At 41.7% G+C, this 24,499-nt stretch overlaps 1 protein-coding gene across 3 annotated transcripts in view; it reads left to right on the forward strand.

Moving 5' to 3' along the window:
- The first annotated feature begins 10,255 nt into the window (after positions 1–10,255).
- AP2M1 (adaptor related protein complex 2 subunit mu 1) overlaps positions 10,256–24,499 on the forward strand; it is a 73,206-nt gene continuing 58,962 nt past the window's right edge. Inside the window, exon 1 of one of the 3 annotated variants that reach the window (XM_030216824.1) lies at positions 10,256–10,347. The gene's annotated coding sequence lies outside the window, so the exon portion shown is untranslated. The other 2 variants (XM_030216826.1, XM_030216825.1) reach the window with 2 other exon arrangements.

A 24,499-nucleotide genomic window follows, 5' to 3' on the forward strand; every position in this document is an offset into this window, starting at 1 on the left:
TGTTTCCTCTCGACGGCTGTTTTCAAGTTCTCAGCTTTTTATGACTGAGACTTCTCGCCCTATACTTGCAGTCTCATTTCTCTGTATTTTTGCTTTCCCCATTTACAAGTGCATAGCTGTCTATTTTCCTCTTTTTCTGTGGCTGTTTTATAAATAACTTCCCCTCCATTCTCTGCCCTCTCTGTCTCTCGTATCTGTTAATCTCTAGCTTTGGAATGTATTATCCTGTTTCTAATAATCTCCGGTAATAACCTTTCGCCCTGTACTGCAACGGCACCCTTCTTTTCTCCTGACTATGCTTCCTGCTTTTACATATAGCCTGTCTGTCTGTAAGGTTACGTTCTCTTCTCTGCCACTTATTTAAATATATTCCTTTTTAATTTTGATAGTCTCTTGGCTACTATTTTCAGTTGTTTTATTAAATTTGTACTTGTCCTAGCAGTTGTTATCACACCCTTTTAATTTACAATTTATTTTGGGATAATGTTATACTCTTAATTAATGCTTAAGGTTTGTTATTTATTTTCCTATTTGAAATTTGCTTAGACGCTATATGGATTATATCTTGCCCCCGTTATAAGCTAGGCGCTATGCTGTCCCCGCCCATCAGCTTCTATTGCTTGCATTATCTATTTTACTGTTTGTGTTATACTGCGCTAGATATGAGGGGATCTTATTCACTCTCTAGATAAGATTCTCATATAGTTCAGGTTTCTTGTGCTCTGTTTTAATGACGTACTCGTTTTAAAGACCTTAATAGATATGCATATAAAATATGTTTTCCCTTTTCTGTTGAGAAGATGATGACTGCGTGCCATGAGAATACAGCGTTGCTTCACTTCTTCAGTTATTTCCTGTTGGTTCTTTATAACCCAATCCACCTTTTCTTTCCTTCTAATGCTGCAGCTGTTCTGTTTGTCATCATTTAGACATATCATTTCAGTCACTGATTAGTATGTTATGTTATAATGTCTTTGTTAATATACATTTTCTTGCCTTTTGTTGAAATCGGTTTTCCAGTTATATATATGGTTCTCCTCTGTTACCCTTATTATAGTATGTAGTAGTTTCATGTCTTGTTTAAGTCTATATTTTGTTTTCATATACAGCTTCCAACCTACCCTTACAGCTTATTTTTGCCTTACATTACAAATTAGGTAGGCCCAGTTTTTATCATATAATATGTACACTTATCTTTCCTAATTAGTTTTCTTCTTTTACTACAGGTATGAATGAATTTATTTGTACTGTTTGCCCTTGTATTGCGGGCTTTCTTATTGTTACTGTTCCGCTCTAATGCTTTTGAGTTTCCTTCTCCTGGTTTGTTGAGTGGAAAATATATTGTCTAGTGAATGATGAACGTGGAATTTTTCACATTTTTTGTCCTGACTAAGGTGTTCCAACTAAAGGCTCTTTTTATGACTGTGACTTTCCCAAAGAGCTTACATTTGTTTTGCTTTGGAATATTTCGTTTTTCTCTCTCTATTTTTCTATCACTTCTATAGTAATTTTCAGGGGCTTTTTCCCTGGGACATACTATACTTTTATTGTTTTCTTATATACCAGTGTCACGCTATAACCATTGGGTTTGATACCGATGTCTGGGACTTACATCCATTGAGGGTGCTCCTTCAATGGATGACGGTATCTCATTTATTAGATTTTGAGCAGACTTCCATTCCATTTTCGGAGTGGCCTGCGGATTCGGCATTATTGCCCATATAGGGGTTACCTGTATAGATGATCGCCGTGACAATAAAGGGACGCCTAAGGCATTGGTTGAGATTGTATACAGGTTGACTGGGGCCCTAAATTTTTGTTCTCTTTTAGACGAATATTTAAGCATCTATTGGGGGTTAGCGACAAAATGGCGAGTGTATTCCCATATATGGCGAGTGTATTCCCATATTTCTAACCGGCGAAAACCAATTAGATCGCTGCCCTTTAATTTTAGAGAACTTATTTTCGCTGTTCGCTAAAATCTTTTTTGGAGTTTTTGCTTCCCCCACTTTTGGGGTTTTCAATATGGCGAGTGTTATCCCATATCAAATTCATGGCGAGTGTTATCCCATATGTAATCCAAGGCGAGTGTTATCCCATGGTCAATTTCTATAGAAGCATACTCTGGAGGGCAGTATTTTTAGAGTAGGTTATATATAGTAAGTGACACAACTGACTCCTGCACTATTCTCATATTTATGGCTATCATTTCTTTGTTAATATAACCTGCGGCAAAAGCATAGGGCTTTCCGCCAATTAGTAATTTATATTTTAGGTTCCACTTCTGGGACGCTCTTGAAGACGCGTGAGTATAAAGGTGTTTTCTATACGCATGATGCATGTTTTCCTTTGAATGATCTTCTTTTGCACCCTTTTTATTTATGTCCATTTTACACTGCACACCTCCACCTATGTGGATTGCTTTCCCCTTACTTCTAAATCCATTATGTCCACTCAGTCCTCTACTAGCCCCCTGGAAAGAGTTCTTAACTTTTTCCCCGCTGATAAAAAAGAACTTTCCCGTTTATGTCAGACCTGGCACACTGTTTGGTCCGCTAAAGACCCAGGACTAGAATGGCCAACAAAGGGTTCATTTGATCAGGGTAAGCTCCAAGCCTTGATCTGCTACAATGAATCCAACAAAACAGGAAAATCTAGGGATAAGCATTTAGCTGCTATTAATAAATTCATACTTATTGCACAAAACCAGCATGACAGAGCCCTAGCAAGGTCTGATTGCGATCAAACCCCTTGCCAAGAGGCAATAACACCTACGGCCCCTCCACCCTATGATGCTGCTACCGCTGCAGGTACTACCAAGCTCCTACCATGTGCAGTGGGATATACCCCGATACCCCCGGGATATTGTGATAAACCTCAGCTACAGATTTCTCAGGGATCTCAGACACAGACCCCCCCATCTCAAGAATCACAGACAGCGATACCTTCGCTGCCTGCAGTACATCCCGCTCCTATCAGATTTGACCCACCTACTACCGTACACATTGCCGGTTTAGTTGATCTATCTCTTCCCTCATCACAAAAAGACCCAATTCCAATATCTCAGGGGTCAGTACAAACCCAGACGCCCTTAACCCCTTCAACAACCACCGCCCAATTGCCTACTATTACTACTGTTCCAACGATGCAAGCAACAACCCAGACGCTAACCCCACCACCGCCTCATGTATATCGTACTATTGGAGGCTATGAGATTGAAATACCCCCTCCCATTATTGAGCAATACCCTTGTGTCCCGAACCCACCGGTTCCGGTCACCGTCCAGCACCCTGCCATCAATCAAATTGATGTGGCTGCCCAGACCTCCACTTGTCCTGGTCTAGGATCAGGATTCACCTCACACATGACCACCCAAACGACTACCTACCCACATATGGGGCACCCAACTCAAACATCACCTCCACCACTACGTTTGGACTCTTCTGTCCAAACTGGTCCCTTGCCCGCTGAATCCCTACAGTCTATCCTATCCCAATTGCGACAAATGGGTTTCATTCCATGTAGTCCTGCTACACAAACACGGGCTATTTGTCAGGAACTCTATGATCGGGGTTTCATTAAACCGCCCCCTGCTCCAGTGAACCCTAGATGGGACACGTTAGGTGCACGGCCAATGCGTCCCTTGGTACTCCCAGCCAAACCAGCTAATAAGGAGCGACCGAAGGTTAGACTCTCCCCATTAGACGAAGCATGGGAAGTTTTAAAACAACAACTCCCCACAAAATCGGACATAGAGGATATTCGAAACGAGCCTCCTCCGATGTTCCATTTCTCCCCTTTTTCAGATAGTGAAGTAATCCCTTCCCTTGCAGACGATTCACCTCGTTTTACGTTACCTAATACCCCAGTCCCCTCGGAAGAACAATACGGTCACGCATTGGCTAGTATGGGAGATGGCCTCGCGTTTGTTTCAGAGGGACTTCGTTCCTTACGCAAGTCCCTGACAACACAACCGCGCCCTGATACCCCAGACACCGTGGTATCTGTTGCACCAAAATCTGATTTTCCTCAACAACATGATCTTATTTCTCATCATACCAGACAACGCCACCCTCAAAGTTATCTTACTAATGAGGGATCTAACCGCTGCCTTACAGTCATTGATAGTCCCCATCATCCTACAGTTTTGCCCGCCCTAAATACCAGTACAGAACCTATCCTATCTGGTCCACCTAGCACACCTGCTCAATATGTGGCATTACATGAGAATTCATGGCATTATGTTCAACCATGGATTGATAACCTTGCAGGATGGTCTGAGGCACTCCAGCCCCAGTCCGCCCTTTTTCCACGTGAAGGATCCCTACGACCAGACAAGCTCTCATTAGTGAGAGACCTCATTTATGATCACCCTGACCCTCATTGGGATCAGAAAACAACACTTTATCTAATCCAGGGCTTTCAGGTTTGGAAAAAGTATGAGAATCAGTTTCCCCCAACCGCCACGAAACCATTGGAGAAAATAAAACTTTTTCCCCTGTTGAATAAAATGTCCGGAGGTGTCCCTCATACGGAATATACTCCACTTTCAGCGGTTGAATTGAATAGCCTTATACTACAGCTCCCGGATATTGCACAGGGAGGTAATCGATGGTTGAAGAAATTACAAGACATAACCCTGGGGACCACTCTGTCAGTCGGCGATATGAAAGCGCTCCTGGGCAGAACCCCACACGCTAGTGTCACTGACATATTCACTCAATCGGGCTATGCAAAATTTGTTACAGATACCCAATATGATGGTAACCCTTTGACTGAAATTCAGACAAAAATATTTCAGGAAATCCGGACCATGTATCCAACCCTTAAAGACTTTTCAGTTATCACTTCCCAAAGATGGGAAATGGATTCAGAGCCTATTGAGGCTTATTTACTCAGACTCCAAGACCTATATAAGGAAGAAACAGAGGAAAAATTTGACTCTGATAATGCCCTCCCAGTATTCTACCATTTACTGAAGGGAACCTTACCTTCAGAAATTAAACTTAAGTTGGAGAACACCGTGGGTCTCCACCTGGAAAAATGGCCTAAAATTCGTGAACACATCCTTCATCATTGCAGACGGCTTATTAAAAGCAAGCAAGATGAAGCCCAACATCGTAAGACAATACACACTAACTTGGAAGTGCTGCAGACTGAAGATCTCAAAGAGAAAAGAGCCTCTAGGAGCTCTGACCCTGATACCAATACTCCTGACACTTCTCCCCCTGTTATTGTTATGTATGCTGACCAACGCTATGACAATAATGGCCGAAATCGGCCCTACCGCCCAGACCGTAGAATTGATTACCCAGAAGAACGGGGTCGTCGCTCTCTACCCCAACGAGGTCCCCCAAGGGGCCCTCTTGAGGATACTAGGCGACAACGAGACTACCGTTCCCGGCCTAGCCCTGATCGCTATCCTGATGTGCTCTGTTATCGCTGCCAACAATATGGTCATTATGCTGCTGAATGTCTTCAGACACAGCCATATAGATTTAGAAAATCGCAGGTCCGTCAAAATCCCCCTGAACGGCAGTCATTCCCTTTATGGAACCCGGATCAACACCGTCCGCAGTGACCACAGATTTAGGGATCAATATTACCCACCCCATAATGACTAGGCGTTACCCCAAACCCGATTTGATTTTGTTGCTCTCAGTCACTCATACTACTCAGCTCCTCATTTGGTATCCAGAAACCATTTATCTGTATATGTGTTGGTGTGATGTTTCTGTTTCTATTACAGGTGACATGTTTTTATTTTATATTTCTCTTGGTTTAATTGCATGTGTATATTTATGGTACCATACAAATGACCTAACTGAGTCAGCAAGTTATTTATTTGTTTCTATGCATACCTTCCCTGGGGAGTTCTTATCAACTGCAGGGATAAGCGATCCCCAGAGGATGTTCATTTTATGTTTTTTTATATAAACCTTAACTGACTTATTTATGCCATTTTTCTCTATACGGGATCCCTTTTAAATAAAAGCTGTGTATTGCTCATTGTTAAAATGTTTTCTGCTTTAACTGTTACGCTGTTTAAATTGATGTGACAATCACTTCTTTAGTTTTTTCATGAATATAAAGCCTTCATTTTTGAAATCTCTCTATGGTATGTGTGATATCTGAAAGCTTTTCATTATTTCCTTGTCTAAGAAAGAAGCAATATTTAATAACCATTATCCGTTTTATGGAATAAATGCGAGAAATATTCCCTTGAACTGGCCATTTGGGGGAACATTTTGCGCTGATCATAGATTTTGTAGTATTCTTGAATTGAGAATTGGTAAAGCTTTCAGACATAAATAAGGAAAATTATGCATTCCACTTTCTGATTCCTTTCTATTTAAAACAGGTTATCACAATAACCCCTGGAATGCCAACTATTGCTCTTTCTATCTCTCTGTCTTTCACTGTGAGTGATTGTGAGAAAAACTGGTATAAACTATTTGTGTGCAGCGGTCCTGGAATTTATGCTTTGTGTATTTAACTAACACCTTGCTTCAACTAACTCTTACCACATGGTGGCTTTGTCTTAAAGCGATATGCTTCTCTCTACTTCTTTGACTGACTGAAAAGGGTTACTTAAACTCTATGTGAAGGTCAATCAAGTGGCTGCACTTTTTAATGTTTTTCTTCCATTTGTCTTTTTCGAGGAACCTTTTTCTTGCATTGCCGTCTGAATACGCCTTGCTGCAATTCAGATGTATAATATTTTGTTTTATTTTTATTTTTATATATTTTATTTTTTTGGGGGGGATTTTTTATAATTTTTCATTTTCGAAGCTTTGTTTCTTACCAAGCCTCTTTCCTGGCCCCTAGCATTCTGACTTCTTTCAATAACTTAACCACATAAATTGCACTACTGGTCTGTTTAAGTTTTGCCTTTCCTCAGATGGATACAGGAATTCCGTTGACGTCCCTCACCGAGGAGACGACTGCTAGCAAAGAAGAACTACCCAATAATGTATCTGATCTGAAGGCTATGTTGCAGCAAAGAATCGCTAAATTAAAAGACAGATGCACAGACCCCAACATTACCCGGCGTGAGATACGAGACATTGTTGAGCGTGAGTTTCAACAGATGCATCAATTGGTCCACGAGCGAAAGAGACAGGCTCTCCACTTACTGGAGTTGCAAGAAGCTTTGGCCTCTACCTTTCCTTCTGAATCATCTAGCTCGTAAGTCCTACTGGCCTCCTGAAGCTGAGGGCTCAACCCTTGGTGAATGGTAGTCATCGTAGGTGAAGATTCCATATCTATTGGCGATTGAGATTACAACACATTGCCCTCCATACATCAATAATTGACATTTACCATCATCTCTAAAATTTAATTGTTATTTTGTAAACTTTTCTTTTGTTCCATATACTTTACTATTGTTATTTGATCATGTCTTTGTAAAAATTACCAATTAGTCTTGCACATTATGCAAGCCAGAAGTGGGGATATATTATGCAAATTATTCCAATTCCAATTTTTATTATGCAAATTATTCCAATTCCAATTGTTTTTTTTAGATTTAATTTTAGGTTGAATTAATTTGAAGCTCTGACCCCTACCAATGAAAAAAATCCCAATTTGTACACCACAAGTTTCGGGTCCATGTGACCGATATACGTGTTTACTCAGCCGCAGAACCAGATGTTACAAGCCTAACCATCTTAAGACCGGCAACTTCCTTCCTTCAGCAGGCCAGCCTGAAAACCCAGCCCTGTTAGATCTCCGTCCAGATTCTTCAGCGCTTCCACCGCCTCAACCATGATCGATGAAAGAGACTTTAGAACTGATACTTAATTTGAGAACTACTGTTGCTGTTTATGGACATTATAGATTCATATTTTGTTTTATTTTAGCAGTAATCCTGTCTAGATATTGAAAAGGTTTTATTTTTATTTTTCTATTATTTTCTTTATTGTTCTTTATTGTTCTAATTGTTTTTCTAAGAATTTCCCTGTTATTTCTGTTTATGTAATTTGAATGGAAGTTGATATTGCTCAGATACGAGTATCAACCAGTTATGCAATTGTTTAACTCTGGTGTAGGCTTACTTACGTTGCATGTCTTTTTGTAGGTTTGACTAAGCTCCAAGTGGGGTAATGAGTATATAAATTGCTTCCCATACTTCCAGGTCATTATGCATATGTCAAAATCCATGCATGACCTTTGTTAATATAAATTTTCCTAGGATTGACCCTTTTTGCTGTATAAGACAACCTCATACTTGTTTAAGGATTCTGAATTCCTACAACCTAAAACAGCCTGCAATCAGAGTACTAACCATATATTTCTTGAGCCCATAACAATGCTTAATCAAAACCACTATTCCTTCCCAAGACCACTGAGATACATACATTAGATTATCTCCCTATGTACTATGCAACAGATACAATAGAAGTCATAGAAAGACCTGAAAGTATTAGTATGACCTATACTTCATGAGAGTTTGTAGATGAACTCATGGTTTTGTCCCATTCATAAAACCTCTATCACTACAGGTTTGAGTACGCCTCAAGAGGGGTAACATCAAGATTAAGGCCCAAGGGGTTGGGTAATATAAAGGGAATTCCATATGCCCAGAAATATACCACCTAAGAATGAAGTTTTCTGTCTGGCATAATATCTGCTAGCAATCCATAAGAGCAAAACTCCCCCTCTCGTTTGATAGCTTGCCACCTTCTGGAATGGATGATGACGAGCTTGACGAGCTTTGTGTCACCCCTCCTCAGAGGGGGTGACAAGTGGGGAATGTATAATTATAGTACAGCAAGAGACCCTCACTGGATGCCCACCGGAAGGGTGGGAAGGCCAGATTTTAGGACCCAGGCTGTAAAAATACCAGCCAGGTTTAAAAATCTATGACTGGCTGCGCAAGGACTTGCTTTTCCTGTAAGTTAATATGTGTCCCCGCTTGGGATCCATCCACTGGAATAGTGATGGGTCAATTTACATACCTTTAACAGCTAAAATAACTGAAGAAGTACTGACTAGGCCAAATAACAAGTACATGATTTAATATTTGAGAATCTGTAAAAAGCGGTTCTGAATAATGAGTCCTGCTACAAATTGGTACAATTTTTAATTCAAATTCAGCTCCTGTACTGGGGAAAACAAAAACAAAAGGGATGGCTCAGATGAACAAAATGGAGCCTATTACATAGTTCTTAAGATGAACAAAATGGAGCCTATTACAGAGTTCTTAAGATGGTGTGAAAAGTATGTGAAAACTATTGCAACAGGGAACAGGTGTCTCAGAAATGAGATGTGAAAAAAGAACTTGTTCCCAAAACATACTGATAAGCCCGCGTGGGAACGTATCATCTCAGAAATTGAGAGCTAGGTTTCCCACCATTGACTTCTATGGAGAGGTTGTGTATAAAAGAGGGGAAAATGTGCCTTAACTGGGAGTTTTCTCAGAGGGCGAAGCTCTGTCCGGTTGTACTCAGAATCTCTCTGCTGAATGTACCTGATTAAAGTCTGATGTCTGTACTTGTACCAACTTGAAGACTTGTCTTTGGGTAAGAAATAAAATGTATCTATTTATTCAAATCTATCTCTGTCTTTATTCTATCTTCTCTTTACCTTACATTTAGTTTACAAGGCAGATCACATACACTCAGTCTCTGGAGAAACTTAGACAGAATTTTAATAGGCATTATCTGGGAACATAAATGGCCCAGAGTATACCTAGATCCAGGAAGACAGAAAGCAGTAGTTATGGGAATTAGAATTCGATTACAGCCCCTAATGCAAACCCAGAGCAGACCTCCTTGTGATTGGGTGACAATGGAAGTTGGAGAAACCATACAGAACCTGGTATGTGAAATAGGTATCTTTAGTCCCCCGTGTGATCTGGAGTCAGAAAGAGGTCCAAGAGGGGGAAATTAAAACAGGGGAGATGAGGGTAGAGAGGTAGTGAGGGGCAGCAGACTGAGTGCATTTGTAGGTAAGAAGGAGAAGCTTGAACTGAATGCGGTATCTGATTGGAAGCCAGTGAAGTGACCTGAGGAGAGGGGTGATATGAGTATATCGGTTCTGTATGACTGTTACGTTTGAAGACACATGAGCTAGATTAGATCCTCCACCAAACCAACCAACCAAGGCTGCCTTAGTCTCATACACACCCGAAAGGGTTTCCCCGGCCTGTGATGATGCAAACGTTACGTCAACGCGTTCGTCGTACGTCGCCCGCGGCCCCGTCCAGCTGCTTCCGGCGGAGGGGGCGTGACGCTGGTGGCCACGTCTGGCGCGCTGACGTCACACTGCGGAGAAAGGGAGCGGAGGGAGGCGGAGGTGGCTCTGCTGCTGCTGCTTTGCCCGGCGGACATTTTGGAGGTGTTGGTGAGCGAGGGCGCTGCCCGTTACTTGTGCGTTGCGGGGGGGCCTTTGCTTCGTCCTGGCTGGGGGGGTCTCGTTTGCTTGTCTCTGGGGGAGTCCTGGCAGGGTTCGGGCCGGGGCTTCTGGGTTATTATGCGGGAGGCTGTGGTTCTGATCCTTTGAGGGGGGTGGGGTGGGGGTCGTTATGGGTCTGCGTTCGGAGGGGTCTTTGCTGTGAGAGATCATATGGGTGGGGGGAGTCGTGTTCGGCCTGAGCTACTGTCATAATCCCAACAGGGCCTTAAAGAAGTTGGAGGTTGGGCTGGAATGAGCTCAAAATGCAAATGCAGGGGAACCTTTCTTTCTTTCCCTAAGACACTCCTTAATATCCTCCTCATGTCATCAGGGTGGGGAACAGACATCCAGCCTTGGCTGAAGCATTTTTACTCAGAATATGTTGGGAAGTTTCTTGTATTATCCAGGTCTGTGCGACACTCATGTAATTAATGATGCTACTAGCCATCAGGGCCAGATAATACTTACAATTTGACTTGCACGTTGATTTATCATCCAAACAATAAAACCATTACAAATACAAAACCACTATTTGTTCCACTGCACTAGAGCTATGTGCTGAAGCTGGTGCACCATTAATGCAAGTGCAGTAAAAATCTCTTTTCTAATGGTGGCTTCAAGTTGACATTGTGGTTAAAGATGAAGCTGTTTTGCCTACAGAGGAGTAAAATCTCTTCTACGAAAATGTCTGTGGGGATTGGTTCATGGCAGTACTGAAAGGGGGTTCCTTCCTTTCTTCACTGCCAGGGGAGATGCACTGTGTGGAGCTAGGTGCAGAGTGGTATTGAAGTAGGAGTGAGCAGGCATTGCTCCTGCTTCCCAGACTTCTAAAGATCCATGGGTGGGGTTACTTTGACAACCAGTGTCAGTTGGGGGGGGGGGCTAAGGTCTGGTAGCATCTACTTGGACCAGTTGGGACATTCTTGGGGTTGGGGGGAATGCTCTACTCCAATGCTGCATCTCTATGCCTGCCTTGAACTGGTGTACAATGAATTGAGAAAAAAAAAAAAAGCTTAGTCTTTTTCTACATTCAGAAGCAATCTAATATTTAGTTGCTTGTGTGCATTTTGCATATCCAAATTTTATTTTTCTACATTAATTTACCATCTTGCACTAGATGAGGTTAGGGCAGGAAAATCAAATGTGAAATAGCTGGGTTAATGGGAGGGAAGCTTACTATATTAACTTCTTAATGACATCTAAAACTCTAATGAATCTCTTCATAGATGTTTTACAGGAGGAAACTAACCACCACTGCTAATCAAAACCCTGAGGAGCCCTCACAATAAAATGACGTACTGCTTTTATGGCACAAACTCAACAGTACATCTCCTAGCAAGAATGCTCTTAGAAAACTAGAAGGGAAGAGTATTAAAATGACTTATTTTTAAGTGACGCGTCTGTTTTCATGCGCTTTGAACCCCCTCCCCCCCCCACACACACACAAAAAACAGCACTTGTCTATAAAACCTAACTTGTTGCTATGAAAGAACACTAATTAAACTTTTTGGTTAATCAGTTGACTTGCTGTATCTTTCTTTAGTTTTCATTTGATAGCTGTTGTGTGCCTTGAGTCTGGAGAGGAAGCCCTAAAATTGAGCCAGTTAGAGTTGCATATACAGTATTTTTAAAATTGGATCATACTTGGCTGCCAGAAGCATCCAAGCTAGTAAACTCTTGATGCCTAAAATTAAGTCGTTGTATCTGATGGAAATTAATAAGTCCTATTTTTGAGGTAAGAGTAAAATATTGGGAGATTTGGAAGGGGGACAGAGTGCTAGAAAAATTGGGTGAGAGGGAAATAGATAAATTACACTAGGTGACAGGATAGTCAGAGAGAAACAAAACACCAGTACATCAAGACTGCCAAGTTATTCATTGCTATAATTCTGAGGAAGTTTATATTTCTATCTGTATAGTTGGATCTTCTTAGGATGGCTCCCCTTCCCCCAGCATCTCTCACCCAGAATCATGCAATAGTGTAGAGACCAACTCATAACACTGTGGCTGTTAACAAAATATCTAGCTGCCTGGATCTCCATGGCTTCCTAGTCTGTGCAGCCCAACCCCCCTTGTTGCACTTACCCAAAGGAGCAGAGCGTCCACTACCTGCATGCTTGCTAGGACTTCATTTTTATTGTGCTTTGCAACCTGTCGGAGAACTGGTTGCCAATTTGAACTGTTTCTAAATATTCTCATCCTTTTGGAGTTAAGCTTGTTTGCTTTCATGTTGGTTTGCTAACTCTAGCATCTTGCCAGACCAGTCCTGACCAATGGGTTGGGTCACCTTACCAGCAGATGGAGGTAGAGATGCTGAACTTTCAGTGGCATCACTGGTATAAGGACTGGTGCAGCCTGGAATTCCCCAGTATTTCTCTAACTCCAGAAGGTGGAGTAAGTTAGCCTGGTGTAAGTGATTCCTTGCTTAGGTCTGTCTACTACAGATGGGAGTAACTAGTAAGATAATTAAATTTGCTGCCGACACAGTTATTCAAAGTTGTTAAATTGCAAGAGGATTGTGAAAAATTACAAGAAGACCTTATGAGACTGGGGAAACTGGGCATCTAAATGGCAGATGACGTTTAATGTGAGCAAGTGCAAAGTGATGCTTGTGGGAAAGAGGAACCCAAATTATAACTACGTAATGTAAGGTTCCACATTAGTCATCGACTAGGAAAGGGATATAGCCGTCATCGATGATTCTGTTCAGTGTGCTGTGGCAGCTAAGAAAGCAAATAAAAATGCTAGGTGGTATTAGGAACAGAATGGAAAACAAAAATGAGGATGTTATGCCTTTATATCGCTCCATGGTGCGACCGTACCTCAAATATTGTGTGCAATTCTGGTCACTGCATCTCAAAAAAGATATAGTGGAATTAGAAAAGGTACAGAGAAGGGTGACAAATGATAAAGGGGATGGGATGACTTCCCTATAAGGAAAGGCTAAAGTGGCTAGGGCTCTTCAGCTTGGAGAAGAGACAGCTGAGAGGAGATGTGATAAGTTATATAAAATACTGAGTGGAGTGGAACGGGTAGATGTGAATTGCTTGTTTACTCTTGCCAAAAATACTAGGACTGGGTGGTACGCAATGAAGCTACAAGATATTTTCTTTGATTCACTTTAAATGTATTATTTCTTCACTGAACGTGTATTTAAACTCAGATTCCTTTGTGGGAAAAGCAGCTAGCTTAGCGTGGTTTAAAAAAGGCTTGGATGGCTTCCTAAAGGAAAACTCCATGGACTTGGGGAAAATCCACTGCTTATTTCTAGGATAAGCACCATAAAATATGTTGTACTGTGTTGGGATCTTGCCAGGTACTTGTGACCTGTCCTGGCCACTGTTGAAAACAGGATGGTGGGCTTGATGGAGTGTCACTGTCCCAGTATGGCAATATTTATGTCTGAATGTGTGGAGGATTCTTATCAAGTGCTTGGAGGTCACCAATGACTTTCAGTGGTCAGCTCATCTTTTTGTCTTATTTGCTGGGCACCGAAAAGGAGACCAACCCTGTAAGGTTACCGTTGCTAGATGGCTGAAGGAGGCCGTTGCTTTGTCATCCTTGCTGGTGGGTAAGTCTCCTCCACTGCTTCTGAAGGTGTATTCCACTAGGGCACAAGCAGCTTCCTTCATGGTGTCGCAAGCGGGTTACTATTGATGAGATTTGTTGCTCTGCCACATGGTCCTCTGTTCAAATGTTTTTGAAGCACTACAGACTGGATATTCTGTCTCATTGGGATGCAGCCTTTGGGATAGTGGTCTCATCTGCTGGGATTTCTGTGTCTCTCCCTATTTGAGGGCTGCTTTGCTACATCCTACAAGTCTTTGGATTGATCTGCAGGGATGCTGTGGAAGTTAATACTAGTGCTTTCCTGTTAATTTTCTTTCCATTAGACCTGACAGATCAATCCAGATGGCCATCCTACTCCTGGTTTGGTTCTTTTCTGTGTTTATGAAGGGAGAGACATTTAAGTGCCTCGGAGGAGGGGGGATGCTTGTTTCCTCCTTCAGGTTCTGTAGAGTTGGTTCTTCAGGGTTTGGTTATAAGTTTAAAAAAAAAAAAAAAAAAGTTGACCTTTTTAGAGGCAGGGGATTTTGATGTTCAGGCTTCTTATTAACACTGCTTTGGTATTAACAGTACTGAAAATGAGGCTGTTGCACAGTACCGTATATGGCAGAGGTCTGGCATTGTCTCTGAATTTACTGCTACTATTCCACCTTCTTGTAGATTGGCTCATGTGTTCTGACTGCTTGTCAGGATATTCCCAAGCACATACAATTCCTTAGCGTCCCTCCGGACCGGACCAGGATTGGACTGATGGGTTGTGCACGCCTACCAGCAGGTGGAGACTGAGACTAGAGAGCCAATGAGAGCCCTGGCCATGTGACCCTAGCCTCAGTATTTTCTCAGTCTCCCAGCAGGTAGGAAGTGAGCCCATTAGTCTCTTTCTCTTTTAGAGGTTTATAATAAGAACAATATTGCTACCTCTTCTTCTGTGCCTAGGAATTCTCTGTTAGACGCTGGTCAGGTAGGGACTTCTTTTCCTTTCTTTCTTTTACAGCCTCTGGGGGTGTCAAACTCGGATGTCTCCGGGTCCCTCCCCCCTTCCTCCCCATCTCCCATACGTAGCTGGGAAGGACTACCCTTTGTTTAGAAAGGTGTATGTCTTTGGGAGAGGCAGCCACTGTTCTGGCTGCTTGTCAGGATATTCCCAAGCACATACAAATAATCATAGCAAGCAGGTAGAGAGTGCACTGAAATCTTTTATAGGATTGTGTACTCCCTGGGCAGTCGGTATTTTCTATCGCCAGCAGGCAGATGGACCGTCTCTTACAAACTCCTTGTCTTGTCTGCTGCTTGGCTCCTGTTCTGGGTTTCCCGGTTTGGTTGAGCCTGGGTTATAGGCACCAACTCAGCCTATGTTTGGGATGCACTTGAAGGATAGAGTTGCTAAGAGTGGTAACTGTGGCAGAGAGGAGGAGGGGAGTAGCATCCTAAAGGACAAAGAGGCGCAAGAGACACTGAAGGGGAAACTTAACTTCCTTACCTTTTAGTGCATGCCTGCAATGCAAAAAATGTTACTCCTTAATGCGGGATCCATATAATATGAAAATCGACTGTGCACAACAGTGTGCAGTAACCTGGGAAAGTGCCCTAGTAGCAGCTATGTCTTGGACGTACATTGCCACATCTGTAGGTGTGCTTCAGTTCTATTGTGTACATGCAGTACCAATATTTGTCCAGGATATATGTGCATGTAATTTGGGTATTTAGTATAATTTTTGTATAACAAGCTATGCGCAATCCCATGTCTCCGCACAGTCAGGCACTTGGGCTCGTAACCACTCGCCTCCACCTACTCTCCTCTCCTCCTTCCTGTATACATTAATTGATTTGATTTGCTGACTTTATTTTTTGTCTATTAGATTGTAAGCTCTTTGAGCAGGGACTGTCTTCTATGTTTGTGCAGCGCTGCGTACGCCTTGTAGCGCTATAGAAATGCTAAATAGTAGTAGTAGTAGGGCTGTTTGTAGCGGCCCATCTTCCATGTGCTTAAAATTATTGCAGATCATTGTTCCCAATAAAAAGATTTCATGCTAGTTTTTTCCCCATCTAAACATTACCACAGAGAGTGCAACTGGAAAAGGTACAGAGAAGTGTGACCAAAATGATTAAGGGGCTGGAATATCTCTTGTGAGGAAAGGCATAAAGAGGTTAGGGCTCTTCAGTTTGAGAAGAGATGGCTGACGGGAGATAAAATCCTGAATAGAGTGAAATGGGTTAATGTGAATGAAATCGGTGGCACATTTTAAAACAAACAGGAAAAAATGTTATCACTGGTCATATTGCCAGAGCAAGTGGTAAAAGCTGTTAATATAGCTGGTAGACCTGGGGAAAGCCACTGCTAATCCTTGAGGTTAATAGCATAGAATATTGTTGCTTTTAAAAATATATGTACATTCTGCAATCTATAAAAGCATAGCCATATACTTTAAAGAAAAAATATGTTCATGTGTTGTAAGGAAAAAAATCACCTCCTGTGAGGCAAAACATACCTAGAATATACAACACAGTACAATACAACAGAATTTATATTCAGCTATATACGAACTAAGGATAGGTATGGATTACAATTTAAGTGGAGTGGAGGAGTGGCCTAGTGGTTAGGGTGGTGGACTTTGGTCCTGGGGAACTGAGGAACTGAGTTTGATTCCCACTTCAGGCACAGGCAGCTCCTTGTGACTCTGGGCAAGTCACTTAACCCTCCATTGCCCCATGTAAGCCGCATTGAGCCTGCCATGAGTGGGAAAGCGCGGGGTACAAATGTAACAAAAAAATAAACTAGGCCATCACTAGGAAAATACAAAAGATCCAGACAAATGGTTGAGTGTTATGTGCTGGTGTTTATAAAGGGAAAAGCGCCAAAACAAACTGATTTTAAAACTAGAATCTTGATTGATTGAGGACATAGGGTTGTGTCAAATGAAAGTCTCCATAACCAGACACTACGATTTACTTTCACTAAGTTTAAAAAAATAAATAAATAAATAAAAGTGGTATGAATGCGTAAAGATAAATGATTAATCTCCAGCATCGCTGAGCACTGGCACTCAATTAGCACAAGAGATACAAGAGTGTAAGGGGAATGTGAACAATGAAGATACAAAAGGGAAATAAAGTTCTGTGCCACTGAGGACAATGGATTTGCATCAAAGAATGTTGAAATATACAGTGTGTGATGGTGATATAAATATTAACTCCTTTACTCCATAAGGAGTTAGTGTAAAATCAAATGTGGTTAAAACCTTTAAAAAAATTTTAAGTGATAGGAGTAGCAGAAAGCATGCTGGGAACAAAGGAAGGGAGAAGAAAGGAAAGAGAAATGGGAGAGTGGGGAAAGAGGGGTAGCAGGGAGGGAAAACAGGAGGGGAGAAAGGAGCTACCCAGACACAATCTTTCATGTCCTCTCTCTTCATTTAGACCAAAGTGTCAGAAGAATAACAGCTTCATGACTCTCTGGATCGTTGAAAACACAGTGTTTGCCTACTGAACAATGTCCACACTTGGAAGGCCCTTGATAAGAGACACTAATAGTTCTAATCTCTGAGCCGAGAGACTATGCTTTACAGGAGCTCTCGTACTGATAATTGTGGTGTTAAGTATGATCCGTTCTGTGCTAACTTGCAGAGTGGTGCAGTGCAAAGATAAGACAGCAGTGGCAGGTCAGCATCAGGCTGAAAGCAAGGAGCTGGTCTTAATAGTAAGTTGTGCAGTGACTGGCTAAGCAACTGGAAGGTGGGAGGAGATGCAGCTGGCTTTTTGAAGTATAGAACTGAATCATGTGGATGTTTTCCCTCCATTGCTGGGCTGGGGAGGTGACTGACTGGCTTCTGGGTAATAGAGAATGAAACGGGGATCCGCGCTAACCGTGGGGGCAAGGACAGAGCCTGTGGGGATGGGGGGACAAACTTTGTCCCTGTGTCATTCTCTATTTTGATGGCTGTTAACGAATTGCACAGTTATTTATGTTTGATGCAGACAGTGGTATCTTCATTTTTGGGGGAAAGTGCTGGCCACAACTGGCAAACTTTGCACAGGGGATGCTGTGCATTCCTACTACTAGCAGCTAGAAGAACTTTTCTGTTGCAGGGAGGACTGTAGAAGACAGCGCTAGACTGAATCCTGAGATTGTTGATAACTTATTCATAACAGTGCTTTGTAGGGCATATTTCTCCCCTGCTAGGGTGTACAGGGCAGGCTTTATTTTGTACCCCTGGACATTAACAGGGTGAATTATGGTTCCTTGTTGGTAGAAGCCAACTATTGTTTAGGGTTGGAAGGTTGGAGGGTGAGGTTGTTGGTGGTGGGGGGTTGCTACTTATTTCCTATTTCTGATTTATAAAAGTTGCACAGAACATTGTTCCTTTTTATACTTAATAAAAATAAGTACATATAAAATCATGTGTTTTGAGGCTTCTGCAGATGGGGACAGACAGAACTACAGAGAGTGGACAGGGATGAACTTTGTTCCAGTGTCATTCTCTATTGGGTAATGACCAGCTGAGGAGGGAGATGGTGGTGGAACAGGATCAGGCTCTTTACAGACCGAAGATGCTGATTATGAATAACAAAGGATGACTCAACACATACCATGTTCATCAGGCGTCTTCGAGAAGCGACAGCATTTGCAAAACCCATCAAAGCTCTTTATGAAAACCACCACATTTCACTTTTCAAAGATTCTTGTTTGAAGATAAGGATTGTTAGACATGTTTACCAAGACTCCTGAAGAAGGCAGTTCTAGTGTCGAAATATGGGACCGTGTTGTCATCCTTTATTAAAATATGTTATTCGTAATCAACATCTTTGGTCTGTTTTCAAGAGCCTGATCCTGTTCCCACTCCTTTTCTCTTCCTGCGACTCCTGTGGGATATTGGCTTTAGTTTCCACTTCTTCTGTGTTTTTTTTTTTCTGCAGTGGAATAGGAGTGAAATAATTAGGGAAGAGAGGGAGACTGGGTGAGGAGGATGCTGTCTACTGTTTGTTTCTGCCAGTCACCTGCATTAATGCATTAAGGACCTGTTCACTAAGCTTTCTTTTTCCTTTTAAATAGGGAATTGTGAGGGAAATATGATGGCACAAAATGTACCAAGTCTAGAGCAGGGATGGACAGCCACAGTTCTCAAGGGCCACAACCCATTTAGATTTTCAAGCGTTCCTCAATATGCATAATATTTTATACAGTTGAAGCAGTACTTGTATATCTTATGTGTATTTGTTGTGGCAATCTTGAAGACCTGATTGAGTTGTGACCCTAGAGGGCCATGGTTTCCCACATCTGGTCTAGAGGGTAAACATGTGATTACTGGTCCTAAACTCACTCCTTTATTTAATGGACAAACAATATGGACCATTAGACTTCCATAGAGTGCATGGTTTATTTAGCAGAGCAGTAGACAACACTAAGCAGCAATGAAGGTAGGGATTCTCAAGATCTTTTTCCCTAACTCTCTGCACCCTAGTCCAGAAGATTATTTATGGCGAAGCCCCAGGTTATATGATTGACTTCATAGACCTGCCAACCAGAAACACACTCGGAACATCACGAACATACCTAAATCTTCACCACCCTAGCTGCAAAGGACTCGAATAGAAATCGATTTATGGATCCAGCTTCTCCTATGTAAGCACGCAACTATGGAATGCATTGCCAAAAGCCATAAAGACAATGCACGACCATCTCAACTTCCGGAAATCACTAAAGACCGATCTGTTCGAAAAGGCATACCCTACTGACCCAACTTAAGTGCCTGAATTCTGCAACACAACGAAACCAAACTTGCAACGAACATTTATATAACTCGTCCTCTCTCGTTGCTCTAATGTGTCTGTAACACATGTATTTCATTTTCTTTAACATTACTCTGTATTTGTTTCATCACCGGAGGTGGTAACACCTCACGGTACTATGTAAGCCACATTGAGCCTGCAGATAGGTGGGAAAATGTGGGGTACAAATGCAATAAATAAATAATACAGATGAGCACAGATAAGCCCAGTGTCACTTGGTGTAACGCACACTTCAATTCCTGATTTTAATAACAGCTACCTATACTTGAATGTGATGTGATCAGACCTTGACCGTAAACCTGCAGATGGTAATGCAGTCTTCTCCAGCGATGGTGATGGGATGAGTATTGATGTCTGCAACAGCAGGCCTGGTTTGCAGCAGATGGTCTCTCCAAGGTGGCACTGACTGGCTAGGTCCCTACACAGCTATATCTAGTGTTTTTATATGTAATGCCCTCAAGTCACGATAGCACCTGGCTGAGGACAATTTGATATTCACACAATCATAAGGATGTTTTCCACATCAGCTTTGGGTAGCCCAGAATAGGGTGTAAGTCTACAAAGAGTGTGAAACATCACGATCGCCATGACGGAACAATGTAAGCCACATTGAGCCTGCAAATAGGTGGGAAAATGTGGGATACAAATGCAATACATAAATAAATACTCCTTACCACAAGGATTCTTGGTTCTTTTAGGCTAAAGTTAGTGGTCACTCATATTGCCAAGTGCTTCCCTTTTGGGTATTACAGTGAAGGATTCAGTTCTTGTCTTTCTGCTCTGCTGTGCATTCTCTTCTAAATCGTTGTGGTTCCTTTGCAATTTTGATCCTAAGTGCATAAGAATAGCCATACTGGGTCAGACCAATGATCATCTAGCCCAGTATCCTGCTTACAGCAGAGGCCAATCACCTGGCAGAAACCCAAGAAATGGCTTCCCCCATTTCCATCTCAAGACAATTTAACTTTTTTCTTCCAGGAACTTGTCCAAACCTTTTAAAACCCAGATAAGCTAACCACTGTTACCACATCTTCCAGCAGCAAGTTCAAGCTTAGCTAATCTTTGAATGAAAAACGTTTCCTCCTTAAAAGATTGCAAAATAGATTCACTTTTACCCGTTCTACACAACTCCAAAATTTTGTAGACCTCGGTCATATCCCCCCCTCAGCCGTCTCTTTTCCAAGGTGAAGAGCCTTAACCTCTCTAGCCTTTCCTCATATGGGAGGAGTTCATCCCCTTTATTTTGGTCATTCTTCTTTGAACCTTTTCTAATTCCGCTTTATTTCTTTTGAGATACAGCGTCCAGAATTGAACACAATACTCAAGGTGAGGTCGCACCATGGAGTGATACAGAGGTATTATAATAGTCTTGGTTTTATTTACCATCCCTTTTCTAATAAATCCTAGCAACCTGTTGGCTTTTTTGACTGCCGCCGGCACCACCACACACTGGGCAGAAGATTTACACCTAGACCTTCTTTTTGGGTGCTAATTCACACAGTGAACCTTAGCATCAGGTAACTATGATTTGTAGTATTCTTCCCAATGTTCATCACTTTGTAGTTGTCCACATATATTTCTTCTGCCTTTTTGGATGCCCAGCATTTCAGCTTCCTGAGGTCTTCCTGCAATTTTTCACAGTCTGCATGTATTTTGATGTCTTTGAATAGTTTTGTGTCCTCTGCAAATTTAATAACCTCACTTTTATGAATGATCTAGAAATCAAAACTATATGTTAAATAGTACAGATCCCTGCTGCATTCAACTATTCACCATCCTCCACTGAGATTTGACTGTTTTCTGTACAGTAACCAATTCCTAATCCACAGAAGGACATCGCTTCCTGTCCCATATCTCTAACTTTCTCAGGAGTCTCATAAGGAACTTTGTCAAAAGCTTTCTGAAAATCTAGAAACACTACATCAACTGGCTCACCTTTATCCACATGTTTGTTCATACCTTCAAAGAAATGAAGCATATTGGTGAGGCAAGGCTTGGCTGAACCCATGCTGATTCATTCCATTAAACCATGTTTCTCTGTGTTCTATAATTTTATTCTTTATAATAGTTTCCACTATTTTGCCCAACATTGAAGTAGGGCTTACCGGTCTGTAATTTCCTGGATCACCCCTGGAACACTTTTTTTAAAAATTTGGCATTATTTTGGCCACCCTCCAATCTTCAGGTACTGCGGATGATTTTAACGACAGGTTACAGATCACTAACAGCAGATCAGCAATTTCATGTTTGAGTTCTTTCAATACGCTAGGGTGTATGCCATCCGGTTCAGGTGATTTATCACTCTCTCAACTTGTTTTGACTTGATACTTCCAGTTTACAGATTTTTCAGGTCCTTCATTGTCCCCAAATGGTACAGGTAGTTCTTACATTTTCTTCTAAGATCAAAGCAAAGAATTCATTCAGTCTCTGCTATGGCCTTGTCCTCACTGAGTGCCCCCTCCCCTTTTTTTTTTTTTTTGCGCTCCTTCATGATCTAATAGTCCCACAGATTCCATCGCAGGATTTCTGCTTCTGATGTACCTGAAAAAGGTGTTACTATGAGTTTGTCTCCACAGTAAGTTTTTCTTTATATTCTTTTAGCCTTTTATTAATGCTTTTGCATATTGGTTGACAGAGCTAATATTGCTTTATATTTTCTTCATTTGGATCCTTTCCATTCTTTGAAGAATGTTCTTTTGGCTCTAATAGCCTCTGTGACTTCACTTTTTTTTGAAGGCTTGGCTCATTGTCAAGTCAAAATATTTTTAAGATGTGGGTTTCCTATTGCTTTTATATACCATAAAATTATATTATTTTGCCTCTACCTTTGTTTCTCAAACACCTCCCCCAAATGTATTTTTCATATTTTGACGTTACATCTTTGTAGATACTATCCTGACCTGGCAAAGAAGATTCTGTCCTCTTAGAGCTAGTCACTTTTTTTGTTGTTGGTTGGACTGAAATATCTTATATTTAACCTTTTAAAAGCTAATAAATAGAAATTAGCACCAACAGCCTAGTTATACTGTGGTTAATGTAGAACCTATCCTTTTTGCAGTAAGCTCCCACCTTCCCCAGAATGCTTCCTAGTTTCTAAGAAATTTTATTCTTTCTCCTTGTATCATTCTCTCATTCACACACAGACTCCAGAACTCTCTTTTTATCTTGAACATGGAATGGGAGCACTTTGGAAATGCTACTAGAGCAGCAGTTAACGGTAACAACCTTGGCAAGAGGAGGAGCCATTTTGGATCTGGTCCTTGGTGACATGCTGGGTATAGTGTGAGAGGTGGCAGTGTTGGGTCCCCTGGGAAACAGTGATCCTAACCCGATAAAATTTCAGCTACTATGGGTGAACCCACAAAGGAAATCTACTGTAGCTGCATTTAATTTTGAAAGGGCGACTATAATAAAATGAGGAAAATGGTTAAAAAGAAGCTGAAAGGATCGGCTGCTAAGGTTAGGACATCACATGGATGTTATTCAAAAATACCATCTTGGAAGCCCAGACCAGATGCATTCTACGTATTTGTAAAGGTGGAAAGAAGAGAAAACGACAGCCAGCATGGTTAAAAGGCGAAGTGTTTAAAAAAAAAAAAAAAAAAGCTGCTACAGCCAAAAGATAGTCATTCAAAGAATGGAAAAAGGACCCAATTGAAGAAAATAAGAAACAACGTAAGCAATGGTAAGTCATCTGCAAAGCATTAATAAAGAAAGCTAAAAGAGAATAAAAAGAGAAACTTGCCTCAGAGGCTAAAACTCACAGTAACTTTTTTTTCCCAAGTACATCAGAAGCAGAAAGCCTGTGAGGGAATCCGTGGGACTGTTAAGATCATGAAGGAGCAATGGGGCACTCGGGGAAGTTCAAGGCCATAGTGGAGAAACTGAATGAATTCTTTGCTTTACGGAAGAAGTTGTAAGAGATCTGCCTGTACTGAAAATGGATTTCAAGGTGATGATGCAGAGGTAGTGAAAAATCTCAGTGAACCTGGAAGATGTAGTGAGCCAAACGGGTGGTGATGCAGCGGTACCGAAAGAAATCTCGGTGAACCTGGAAGATATACTGAGCCAAGTTGACAAGAGTAGTAAATCACCTGGTCTGGGTGGCATACATCCAAGGATACTCAAAAGAACTCGAGCATGAAATTGCTGATCTGTTATTAGTAATATGTAACCTGTAGTTAAAATCGTCCATAATACTTGAAGATTGGAGGGTAGCCAATGTGATGCTGATTTTTAAAAAGGGTTCCAGGGGTGATCCAGGTAATTACAGACCAGTAAGCCTGACGGTGCTGGGCAAAAAGAATAAAATTAAGGAACACATAAACAAAACATGGTTTAATGGGACGGTCAGCATGGGTTTCAGCCAAGGTAAGTCTTGCCTTACCAATTTGCTTAATTTCTTTGAAGGCGTGATTAAACATGGATAAAAGGTGAGCAGGTTAATGTAGTGTATCTAGATTTTCTCCGAGGACAAGCAGGCTGCTTGTTCTCACTGATGGGTGACGTCCACGGCAGCCCCTCCAATCGGAAACTTCACTAGCAAAGTCCTTTGCTAGCCCTCGCGCGCCCGCGCGCACCGCGCATGCGCGGCCGTCTTCCCGCCCGAAACCGGCTCGAGCCGGCCAGTCTTCTTTTGTCCGCACTCGGTACGGTCGTGTTTCGCCGTGTCGGGCCCCGGAAAGTTGACCTCGCGCGTCCAAATTGTTTTTTGAGCGTGTTTTTTTCTTCGGAAAAGCTTTTCTAAAGT

The sequence above is a fragment of the Microcaecilia unicolor genome, chromosome 10 (assembly GCF_901765095.1).
Source record: "Microcaecilia unicolor chromosome 10, aMicUni1.1, whole genome shotgun sequence".
NCBI lineage: Eukaryota > Metazoa > Chordata > Amphibia > Gymnophiona > Siphonopidae > Microcaecilia > Microcaecilia unicolor.